Genomic DNA, 13,072 nt, shown 5'->3' on the forward strand with positions numbered 1-13,072 from the left:
AAGCAGAGTCAGCAGCTAACCCATCAATCAATCCATCAATTTATTGAGCACCTACTGTGCAGACCACTGTACTAAGCGCTTGGGAGAGTACAATATAACACAGTCGCTAGACACATTACCTGACCACAGGAGCTTACAGTTTAGAAGAAGAGTTCGTAGCCTAGCATTTAAAGGGGTAGGATACCAGCAGATCAAGTTTTGGATGTGCTTTTTCACCATTTCCCTGCTTTCTGCGTTAACTTCCCAAGGATTTCTATTACACAGTTCCTTTTTTAAGAAGGGTCCCCCAGAGGCTTATTCAACTAAATTCTTTATAAATAGCCTCCCCTATGCACACCTTCCTCCTGCTCCCTCTATTTGTAGATGCTTTATTTCTGTCTACCTCTCCGATTAGATTGTAAGCTTCTTAAAGTTAGGGATCAGGTCTTCCGCTTCTCTGCAAGCACTTGGAACAATCCCTCAGTGGTATTTATTGAACCGTTGCTAAGTGCTTAGGAGAGTACAATACAATAGAGTTGGTAAACACCGCCCTTTTCCTTGTCTCTTGCATACAGTAGAAGCAGCAGTGCTTACTGTAGAAGCAGCATTACTTAATGGACAGAGCACTGGCCTGGGAGTCAGAAGGACCAGGTTTTTAATCCCTGCTCTGCCACATGTCTGTTGTGTGACCTTGAGCGAGTCACTTAAATTCTCTGTACCTCAGTTACCTCATCTGTAAAATGGGGATAAGAATGTGAGCCCCATGTGGGATAGTGACAACCTGATTAACTTGTATCTATCCCAGTGCTTAAAAAAGTGCCTGGCACATAGTATGTGCTTGACAAGTACCATTATAATTATTATTACTATTATTAAAGTCAATAAATACAATCAGTTCTCCTATACCATGATGAGGTGGTGGGGTGTTTCTGAAAAACTTCGCATTTTTGAAAACTCCCTTACAATCCCATATTGATTAATGTCACAAACATGCATAAAGCTACTTCTTTCCACACCTCACAGAGCTTTTGTCCCAGAGACATTGTGGGAAGGACATTTCCTAACTCCTCAAGAGTCTTCAATCCAAAGTGCGTAATGAATACCCATCTTATAGAAGAATTGACTGTACTACTGATTAATTGATGTGTACCCTTCTAAAATCCTGGACCAAAACATTGCTGTCCCACCCTATCCAGATAATATATATAAGAATGTAAATCCAGATAATATATATAATTTAGTATTTTTGGTATTTTACAGGTGTCCCAGAAATAATAATAAGTAGAATAATGATTACAATGATAGTATATTTTAAGTACCTAATCTGTGTTAAGCACCATACTAAGTGCTAGGGTAGGTACAGTATACACAGATAGGATGAAGTCCCTGTCAGCTGAGGTTCATGGTCTAAGTGGGAGGGAAAGCAGGTATTGATTGAGTCCCCATTTTACAGATGAGGAAACTGAGGCCCAGAGATGCTAAATGATTTGTCCAAGGTCCCACAGCGGGCAAGTGGCAAAGTCAGGATTAGAACTCAAGTCCACGGGCTTCCAGACCCATACTCTTTCTGATAGGCCACACTGCTTCTCTGCTGGTGATAGCCTGGTGAAAAATGCAGGATCAGAGCCCTGCTAGACCGTAAACCCCATGACTAGACTGTAAAATCTGTGAGGGTAGAGATTGTGTCTATTAACGCTACTGTGTTCATTCATTCATTCTTTCAATCGTATTATTGAATGTTTACTGCATGCAGAGCACTGTAGTAAGCGCTTGGGAAGTACAATTCATCAACAGAGACAATCTCTGCCCACAGTGGGCTCACAGTCTAGAAGAGGTGAGACAGACATCAAAACAAGTTAACAGGCAGCGGTAGCATCATTATAAATAAACAGAATTATAGATATATACACATCATTAATAAAAATAAATAGAATTATCATTATAAATATGGACATATAGACACAAGTGCTGTGGGGCTGGGATGGGGGGTAGAGCAAAGAGAGTGAGTTGAGGCAATGGGGAGGGGAAGGGTAGCAGACCAAAAGGGGGGCTTAGTCTGGGAAGGCCTCCTGGAGGAGGTGAGCTTTCAATAAGGCTTTGAAGGGGGGAAGTTTGCTAGTTTGGCAGATTTGAGAAAGGAGGGCATTCCAGGACAGAGGTAGGACATGGACCGGGCGTCGATGGGGGGACAGGAGAGAACGAAGGACAGTGAGAAGGTTAGCACCAGAGGAGCAGAGTGTGAAGGCTGGGCTGTAAAAGGAGAAAAGGGAGGTGATGTAGGAGGGGGCAAGGTGATGGAGAGCTTTGGAGAGTGTTCTTCTAAGCACTTACTATAGAGCTCTACACAAAGTAAGCACTCAATAAATATGATTGATTCCTACTTAGACTGTGAGCCCCATGGGGGACCTTATTATCTTGTATCTACCTCAACACTTAGAAAAGTGCTTGGCACAGAATAAGTGCTTAACGAATGCCACAATTATTCGTTCATGAATTCATTCATTCAATTGTATTTACTTTGTGCAGAGCACTGTACTAAGCACTTGGGAAGTACAATACAGCAATAAAGAGAGACAATCCCTACTATTATTATTATTCTTCACTGATGGATGTATGGGCCAAAAGTAACAAGTCTCCAGTTAAAACTGAAAGTATTTAGAATCGACAGTCAGTTGGCAGCATTTGCATTCATTCGGTCTTTGACTTGGGACTCCTGATGCCACCAATGAGAGAGTCAGAGGTAACTGCCATGTTGCCCTGGAAACTAGACTTCGAGGACCAGTCCATCAGCCTATCCAAATCCCAGCCCGTCCTCCTAGTTGAAACTATTTTCAGAATTTCCATCACAGGCACAAATTCTGAGATTTACTCACCAAATCCAACAACCATTTAATCTAACTATTCACCTCTCAACCTGGGCATTCATTTTGACTTAGACTGTGAACCCCACGTGGAACAGGGATTATGTCCAACCTGATTAAGTTATATCTTCCCCAACACTTAGAACAATGCTTGACACATAGTTAAGTGCCTAAGAAATACAGTAATAACAATCATAATAATTTTAATGTCTTTCGGGTGATTATCAACGTGGAATAAGTCCTTACAAAACTACCCAACTTTAGCCTTAGTAATTTTTTTTTCTTTCCAGGAAATGTACCTTTTTTCCTCTAGAATTGTTTCAATGTAATGCCAGGGAGACTTTCTCTAGTACAGATTTGTATTTTCTTTTTGGTTTCTCCAGAATCCATCTTAAAAAGAAAACACATGAGAGTCGTCATATGGGAACATTAATTTTCTTCTACCTCCAATCCAAGATCTCAAATCAATGAAAGGAAGAAATGAAAATGCCACCATACGTATGAGAGCAAACATCTTCCAGGCTGATTAGAAGTGGAAATGTAAGACAGAGTCACATAGAGTCGTACAGCTGGAAGGGAACTCGATGAGGACAAGGATTTTTAAAAAATGTCCTCAAAGAGGAGTATTCTGTTATGTGGTTATATAAACCCCCTTAATGTTGAGAGAGAAATGTAAATTGAGAGTTCAGCTTAGTCACAAGGCTTGTAAAAAGACGACATCCAAAGATGTTAAAAGGCTGTAATTGTCCTCATTCAAGCTGAAAAAATAAATCTATTTGCTTTCTCCATTTATGATACTCTTTTTTAAAAAAAGTTCATCTATATTCCCTTGAGCGCTTTTTTTGTTGTTGTTGTTTATTCAAGGCACTTTAAAGACACCTGTGCAATTCAAAGCCAACTTTTGAGCAAAAGGCAACCATGTTCAGAAAAAAATGTTTAACTCTGATTTCCTTATACCAGATAAACTTGTGTTTGTTCCGCAGAACAAATCTGAGTGTCTTTTAATGGGCTAGTACATTTTATAGGCCTGTTCTAATGTAAATTTCCTTGGTCACCTAGGGTTCCCACGGTGTGTAAGCCACATAATATGTCAGCTTTCTCTTCTGCAGATCACAATTTCTGATCTCAGCATTGCTTTCACTGCTGGAAGCTAAACTGATACTCTTCCTCTCTTCTCACTTTCCTCTCCTATAATGAATGGGTTACTGGCCTCTAGCATGGACACAAATATGACAATCAGACTCCTCATTATATAAGTCTTCTGTGAAGGCAGTATTGGACAGCAGAGTTAACTTGCTGAGTGCTAGAGATCTTAAGTGTGTTTAGAAGTTAAGCACTCCAGGCAGAGAACAATACCTTTGTCAGTGCAGTGGTCCAAGTGAGTGGAATTGTATTGAAAATGTTCTCTATCGGGTTTTTATTATTTTCATATTTCCATCTATGTCATCAGAAGCTGTTTCACCAAAACCTGTGTAGGGTGAAAACACTTGAGAGGCTCTCTCTGCAAATGAAATATGAAGTACTAACCTTTTTTCATATGCCCAGATGTTAAGTTCATTTTCATCACATTTATGCAAATTTGATTCGAACAGTAAATCAAAAGAAAGCTTAAATCATTGTGTAGTATTAAGAAATCAACAGTAAATCCAGTTTACTTGCAGTGATATTAACATAAAGGCACACTTAAAGGAGTAAAGAATAGGAACAGATGTCTGTAAGGTTTCCAAGGTAAAGATCAGCTAGATAGATTTGGGATTTCTGGACATCATAATATACGAATCCACGTATTGGGCTACAAACTCATTGAAACTGGATTGGATTTAAGACACGATTTGTTTTATGGTGTCTTTGTGGCTCTTGTGCAAATCCAAACCCTCTGAAGTTGAATCAAACTTTAAAGAAATGAAAAAATCAACGGCGAAAGGGGTCAGAAATGATGTTAACGTTTAGGCTGTATAAATGGTAAGGCTCAAAGTAAGAGTCTTGCTGTATTCGGGCGTCTGAGCGCTAGTTAGCCCTCTCATCTAAGGGGGGAAAAACTTAATTCATAGGGACTCGTAGGGCTTGCATTTGTCAAGGAGCAAGACGTCAATGCTATCATTATCAGGCAAATCAGCCAGGCGTTTAATGGTAGAATCAGGAGACATTTGCTCTCCACTATCAGAATGACATCATAACTAAAACAGCCTTCAGCAAGAAGCGCCTATTCACAGAGAAGAGAAACATAGTGTAATACTTGGGTTACCCCCAGGCACTTTTACTCAACCGGGTTTTTGGCGTCACTGTACCCCTTTTTACAGGGGCGTCTACGCCCTCCCTCTAAAATTGCACCATGATTTTATTTCTTAATTAGGATTTCATTTTCACAAAACACGACTTCTCCCCCAGGTTGTCCCCTCTCCATGAAAGAAAAAAAAAATTAAACCTGCGAGACAGCAACACCCAGCCACCCAGTCGAGCGAGGACTGGATTGTTGGATGGTAACAGATACACTTTAACTAGAGGATTTATGGTATTTGCAAAAGATTTCTCAATCCCTAAATGAGCTTCGGTTTTGAGGCAAATCTATGGACAATCTGCCATGAGCAACTAAGAGTTAGAGCATTTTTTAAAGTGAAAAGCTCACCCTTTTCCCTTTAAAATACACACATACACACACATCATAACCTTTGAGTAGCAGGGAGGTATTTAGTGATGAACCGCTGAGTGATCAGTTAACATGAAGAGCAGCACATTAGATTTCCCAGTAACTGTTAAGTACAGACCCACAAATTCATAGATCCAGATTTACAATTTGTCAAAAATCTTTTTTTCAAAGTATCGCTACAGGTACACACATTGTACAAAAGCTTCACCTTGCCTAAGAAGTCGGAGGAAAAAGTTATGAAAGCAGCCCGAAAACCTAAAGTCCCCGAGGCTACAGAAAAATCCCGCTTTTGAGAAGCCACCCCAGAGACCAGAAAGGGAATGTATAGCTTTCAGAAACCCTTCTCATCGTATTTGCACTTAACCTATTGATGTACTTATGCAGGTCACTTACTTTGGAATATGTTTGAACCGTTTTAAATCATGCAGATCGCCGCGATTTTCACTTGGGTTTGCACACAAGTTTCACGGAGGAAGGAGGAGGAAAAAAAAAAAGATCCAATTATGCAAATCTGCTCCGGGATAGGTGGTGAATATTCAGTATGACGAAGCTACTGTAATAGTTCAATGCAACACACTGTACTGGGCAGATTTATGAAGGAGCGTCACCATTACGCCAGGTCCTGGTCGCATGAGCATCTTGAAGTTAATTAAAGCTGCAATGTCCACTTTTCCAGAGACCCTCCCCAGTCAGGTTTACTATTTCAACATCAAACCAGTTAAGGGTATCGTTTTCTCTCTCTCTCACCCCCCCCCTCCATCCCTTGTCTCTTTCCCTCCCTCTCTTCTCTCCCTCTTTTGGTCTCCTTTCCCCCCCTCTTTCTCCCCCTCTCCTTCCACTCCACTCACTGAACAATGAACAAAGATTTGAATGATAGAAGAGGGAAAAAAAAGAAAAAACTTGTCACCGGAATAATCAATTCCGATCATAGCAAGTAAAAAGATAGTTACTTAGCAAACTCAGAAAGAAACACCCTTCTCTCGACTAATTCCCCCATCATCACCCCCTCCCGAGCTCGTTTCACACACACACACACACACACACACACACACACACACACACACACTCCATCCCCCCCCCCACTTTTTCCCGGTCTTTCTCAAGTTTGCCAATTCCCTTTGGAGCAAGTCTAAAAACGGCAGTTCTCCTTGTTTCGTGGAGTGAATGAGGCCAAACAAGGCTTCTAAACTTAATTATGACACTTAAAAATAGTCGTGTCCCCCCCACAACCCCCCACACCGCCTTCTTTTAGACTGTGAGCCCAATGTTGGGTAGGGACTGTCTCTCTATGTTGCCAATTTGTACTTCCCAAGCGCTTAGTACAGGGCTCTGCACATAGTAAGCGCTCAATAAATATGATTGATTGATTGATTGATTGATTGATTGATTCTTTCTATCCCACCAGCCCGGAAGGGTAGCTAACCCACTGCTATCTGGATCATCTGGGCCAGAGCAGCTCAGCCAACACAGCCCCTGTTGGATTTATATTAAACTGCACAGCACCGAAAGGGCACTACATGTTATAGCATAGACAGTAGTAACACACACACACACACACACACACACACACACACACACATCACACACATATACACACACGCCTTCAGGGAGTGGGGGGGGGGGGGGGACTACCAAGACCAGTTTTCATACAACTGCCTGCTATCTATGCCTTGTATTCTTATTGTTTGTCCATGCATTTTGAATAACAAACAGGGCAGGCTCTGTGGGTCTGGTTTGCAAAAGACTCCTCTTACCCAGCTCATTTTCTGCTAAAGTGAAAATGAAGAAAGCTGACAAATCACGTCTCCTCCTAGACACTATTATAGACATAACAATATCCGCCAAACAAAACCCTTTAAACAATAACATCCAGCCAGATAAATAGGCTTCTTACCCCCCTCCCCTTCCCAGCCCCCACCCCCATATTTTAATACAAAACTCACCCCCCTCTCACCCCCTCAATCCCCACCCTCCTCCCCTAAAAAAAAAAAAAAAAGACAAACATTTACCAAACCCCACTGGATTGTCTAAATATTTCGCCAAGAGACAGATAGCAGTCACCGACTCACAACGATCAGGATGCAGAAGTCAAAAAAACTTAACTTTCCACCTGTCCCCAGTGAAATCTCTGCTGTAGTTTCCCTGGAAGAGCTAGAGACCAAAAAAAGCCCGATCCTTTCCACCCTCCCCCCACCTTCTTTCTGTTGTTTTTTTTTTTAGTTCGCTGGCGTCTGTGTTTCAACCTCCCCTCACATTATATATATATATATATATAATGTATATATATATACATACATATATATACATAGATATCTATATTTTAAATTATTTGCAAAACTGCAACAGATGGGCGCATTGAGATCTGGATTCTTTCCTACTCATCATCAAAGAAAAGCTTCTCTCTCTCTCTTTCTCTCTCTCTTTTTTTTTTCCTAAAATATATCCCGAGACCCGCCTACGACTGTTTTCCTCAATACTTCATCTTTGCAAAATAATTCACGAGGCAATTCAGCGGGATATCAGCCCAGATCAGAGCAGCCCCAGCCACGCATCTGAGCCGAAGTGGGAAGAAGAAGAAAAAAAAAAAAAAAAGATCGGCACACTTTCCCAAGGCGCCCTCTCCTCCATCCTACACCCCCTACTCCCCAAATCCCTCCTAAGCCCCCCCACTTCTTCTCTTCCCACCCTCGGCCATCCTCCTTCACTGGTCCTGCAGCCCCCTCCTCCCATCCCAAATCCAACACATTTGGGGGCCTAATCTACTCTCTCCCCCATCTCTGAATCTTTCCATGTAAGTTTCCCCTATAACCTGTTACTCTGCTTTTATTCATTTTTCCTGGTGCATTGATAGACATGTATATGCATATACATATACCAACTATATATATTGATGGGGACATATATGTATATATACATACATATATGTCCCTATCAATACTTAATAGCCCCGTGTTTGAGGATGATAGGTGCTCCCAAGCTCCAGGGCGGCGTTTCCAGGCGGGTTCTCTACCTTGGCTCAAAGGTTTTAAACCTGAGCTGACATTTAGTGCACAGACTTGAATGTCATAACGCTCCCTCAAAGCATTATGCACGGCTCCCTATTCATAAGAGGTCGATTAGAGCACAAAATGGCAGGTCTCTCCGGCACTTGAAGCTCACAAGTTTGACACATGGTATACATCAGCTAACTTTGATTAAAAAAAAAAAAAATGGTTACAAATTACACTCCGGCGGAGCCGGAATTCTGCGAGGAAGCGAGGGAGGGAGAGGAGTGTGTGCGTGTGTGTTGCAGGAGGGGGATTGTTTAAAGTCACTTTTGCAAAAGTTTACCGGGCAACAGTTTTTCCAATTTCCCCCCTTCCTCTAAGTGATGCCCCCACGCCCGCCCCTTGCAAAACTTTCTCCTGCAACTTGAGCTCGGGTTGGCTGGGCGTGGAGCTGGGGTGTGTGTGTGTGTGTGTGTGTTTGGGGGGTGGGAGGGGGAAGACCTGGAAATTGGGGTGCACAAGGAAGCGCTCCCTTGGAGCTGCAGCCTGAGAATCCGGGACAACTCTTCTGCAAAGTAACGGTTTGGGGGAGAGCCTGGGGGCGGGGGGTGAGACAGCCCAAGTCCTCTCTCCAGGCTAAGTTCTACAGCGCCGTTCAATGGCTCCTCGGCTCCTTTCAGAATTTTCTCCCTTTTCCCTTGACAGCATTTCTTGCAAACGTCACAGCTATGGATATTTAATTACACTGTATTTAAAAAAAAAATCGCTGGGGGGTGGGAGGGTGGGTGGGGGGAGAAAACGGCAGGCCTCGCTGCGATGAGGACAGGAAAAAAAAAAGAAATCCAAAGAGCCCAAACTCACTTTGGCATCTCTGGGTCCCACTGTCCGGAGCCCCCACCCCCTTCCCTTCCCAGCCCCCCCGCGAGTCTCCCCACTTTTCCCTCCCCGGCGCCTCCGCAACCCCCTTTTTTTACCTTTGTCTTCCTTACCTTCAACATTTAGAGCAAAGCGTAGGGAGAAACTCCAGCACGTAAACGGAGCGTTGTAAAAGATTGTGTTCAATGAATAATGAAGCATGTCCACATGATTGACTTGATCATTTTCTTGGGCTGAGGGGGAAAAGCACAGCTCCGAAGTGTTACCATTGCCTACTCCGCTTAGCCCTTCTAACTGTCCCCAACGTATCCCAGGCAAAGAGTGCTTTATTTTAATCTGTCTCTTTTCAGAATCACCCCGTTCATTGATACTGATCACCCAACATCACAAGACATTCGCATCTTTCAGCTTAGACTCCCCCTATCTGGTAGGTGAAATGCATTGTACCATTAAAAAAGCTCTCCATTGTCGTCTTGGCATAATTCACAGCAACTAGATAGGTCTTGCGGCATTTAGCTTTGATGAGCCAAAAGCTGAACCCTTGATATAATAATCTACAAAGAATGGTCTGTGATCGTCCATTTTTTCTCTCTGTCTGGCAACTAAGAAACCATTTAACACAGCGCAGTTTGGTCTTGACCTTGAGCTCATGTAAACACACTTATTAAAATCTATCTATTCTCAAAGAGCCACATTCTGATTGTCAGACTCGTTACTCAGACATATATCAGCCCCCTCGCCTGTCATTACTTTGCATTCCTGCCTTTGACTAAAGAATTTTTTATCCAGCCCGAGAGAGATTGCCACGAAGAGGGAGAAAAGAGAGAAAGGGGGAGAGAGAGAGAGGGGAGAGGGGATTGGAGGGGGGGAGGGGGGAGGAAAGCGTAATTCTTACCTGCTCCTGAAACTATTTAAAGTCTTTTTCTTTTTAAAAAAAAAAAAACAAAACTCCAGGGTGAATCTTGGTGGACAGCGGGACATGAAGCATCAGTCACAGCTCCGGCGTTTAAGAGAAGTAATCAGCGATAAAATGACGTTGATCTGCACTGTAACCTTGTGGCGTATTTAATGTAAATAAGCCAGTTATGTTGCCAATCGCATAGATACAAACACATAAAGGTCCTCAGCGTTGCGTTTCTATTCTTTCCATTAGAGCTGACTTTATTTACAGACACTATTTAGGGGATCATGATAATTCTAAAACAATACTAGTGCCAAATGATTATGAAAATATGATTTTAATTAATCACGTAGTAGGCAAGGAAATTAGCATACGGTAATTAAACTTAGAGAAAAACGTCATGGAGGTTCTCTGCCTTATGGGTCCGGAATAATCATTAAACGATGGGTTTCAGGACTTAATTATCAAACAAATAACTTTTTTAAAGCAACTTTGCAAGGTTTAGCCTCCGGGCAAACGTTTTAGTAAATAATATACAACCGGGGAAAACAAGGTGCCAATGTGCCCGGTGCAATAGGTTATGTTTCCACAAAGCAAGGGAGAGAAGAGGGAGAAAAAGCTGAATAATGCAATTATGGATTCTGTGTCCTATAGTTGACAAAAGCATGGTGCCTCAATAGATTCTTTGTTATGGGATTATATAATGATTGTGGCGTAATTATGGGAAAAAAAGATTTAGCAATAATAAAAAAGTATCAAAATACACCAATGGGCAGCTTGATTAAAAGAAAAGGCTTGCGTGTGACATTAGGGGCATGTTAACAACAAAAAGGCAGGCTCCGAAAGAGTTGACAAATATATATAAAAAAAAGACTGTGATGCGCATGATTAAGAAGCGATGGAGACAGATTGATTATTCAAAATGCCGAACCACAGGGACACTTAAAACATTGATTCAGGTAAGACTAGTTTCATCTCGACTGAAGATGACTGGCATTCATTTTAAATCAGTTTACTACAACAATACATGGGGGAAGAAAAGCTCAACATCACAAGCAGAAACCTTCCAGTTAAAATAAAAGAGTTCAAGAGAAGGGGGGAAAAAATGGGCGGGGGGTAGAGGGGTGGGGAGAGAGGAGGGAGGAGAGGAAGAATGAAGGGAGGGGAGGGGGTGGCAAAAGTTTATGTTTCTAACCATTCCTAAAAGAGCCGGTGGGATTGCAGGGAAAGTGGCGATTACCTCTTCTGAACCATTTCCCCGCAAGGCAACCATCCTTTCACCTATCCAGTGACGCTTCTTGATTTGGGGCAGTTTGGGGGAGCGAGCAGTGCCCTCCTGTCTAATTTAAGTGTGTGTTCATAATTCCCATAGACGTAAGATGTTGCCAGACTTTCAACCGCACACTTGCAATAACTTCTTAAAATGACAAGGAAAAATTAACTGGATTTTCTCAACATACCCTTTAAGTGAAGTTCACGAACAAAGTATGCTCAGAACTATTCAATGGTGTAAAAAAAATAGATTCCCATGCCTATACTAAAAAAGTTTAGGAATTCACTCTGCATCTTCCAATTTGATGTGTCTGAAATTCTCTTTGAACAAATTCCAAAATACAAGTTTTTTCTATAGAAATTAGCATAGCAATCACATCAATAATATCACTATCTCTATGGGAATGATAACTGGAGCAGTGGGGGTGTTCTTTATTTCAATTCTTCGTGGATCAACTGATTATATTCTGTCTTCTTTTGAACTTGTTATTGTAAGTCAAGTGATTCTTTATAAGTGACAGCCTTGACAAAGAGACGAGGATGGGAAAGCAGGTCGAAAGGAAGTTGCCATATGGACTTTTAAAAAGGCACTTTTTAAACAAGATAATGGGGAGATGGATATTGCCTTTTAACCCTATCGCAGCTGAACGCTTTCAGAAATCCCCGAAAAGGCAATCCTGCAGATGAGGCATGCGTTTGCGGGGAAGGGGCTTCTAATGGAATTTGAATTTTTCTTTGCACATCCAAATTTTCTTCGCCCCCCGACTCAAAGGGCATTGTCCATGGAAATGCATGTCTGGACAGCTTAAAGCTGCCGCTTCTGACATCTGAAGGTACCACGGACTAGCGAGCTAAAATAGTAAGATGCCAGGCCACCTATCCAGTCCATGTTGGAGGGGAAGAGGTAGAATTTCAGGGACAAAGCAGAACGTATTAGGTACTGGAGGTGAGGAAGGGAGTGTGGAGGTGGAGACAGTAAGGATGGATGCTGTAAGTTCTCACTGTTATCTGTCTTTGTGGGATAGAGAGGCGACTTTCTAAAACGTGCTTCCTCAATACTGGACATCTCTTTGGAATGTCATATGCTGCTTCTTTCCACGCCCCCCCCCCCCCCTCTTTTTGGCTTTTTTATTCCTTCCTAGAAAGGCTAATTAAAGACGGACAATGGAGACGCGGGAGTTTCTAGGCACAAAAGTGTGCATTGAGCACCGTTGAAAAGGGGGTTTAGGGACCTAAATCTTGCCGAGAGACGTTGTTTGCCCTGCTTGAGCAGTCCCCTGGAGTTACCATCACTCGAGTCCGGGGGTGGGGAACATAAAGCCCCTTCCTCCCTCCCTTCCACCTTCCCCATCTTTTCCCTTCCCACCCCCATCCGCAGCATCCCTGGGGAAGGGAAAGAGAGGGAGAGAGGGAGAGAGAGGGGGAGAGAGAGAGAGAGAGAGAGAGAGAGAGAGAGAGAGAGAGAGAGAGAGAGAGAGCACGAAAGCTGTGGGAGAAAGGGAGAAGGAGCAAGAGGAAGGGCAAAGAGTTCAAATGATGAAAGAGAGAG

General features: G+C 42.5%; 1 protein-coding gene across 4 annotated transcripts in view; it reads right to left on the bottom strand.

Annotated features, from left to right (window-relative positions):
• The window catches only part of LOC119934279 (zinc finger protein 536-like), a 358,396-nt gene extending 348,776 nt beyond the window's left edge, over positions 1-9,620 (bottom strand). For 3 of the 4 annotated variants that reach the window (XM_038753724.1, XM_038753721.1, XM_038753722.1), the window contains exon 1: positions 9,464-9,620. The gene's annotated coding sequence lies outside the window, so the exon portion shown is untranslated. Of the gene's footprint in view, positions 1-5,880; positions 5,924-9,463 lie in introns of those variants that run through there. The other variant, XM_038753723.1, reaches the window with a different exon arrangement.
• Positions 9,621-13,072: the final 3,452 nt, after the last annotated feature.

Source organism: Tachyglossus aculeatus, chromosome 11 (genome assembly GCF_015852505.1).
Source record: "Tachyglossus aculeatus isolate mTacAcu1 chromosome 11, mTacAcu1.pri, whole genome shotgun sequence".
In the NCBI taxonomy this organism is placed as follows: Eukaryota; Metazoa; Chordata; class Mammalia; order Monotremata; family Tachyglossidae; genus Tachyglossus; species Tachyglossus aculeatus.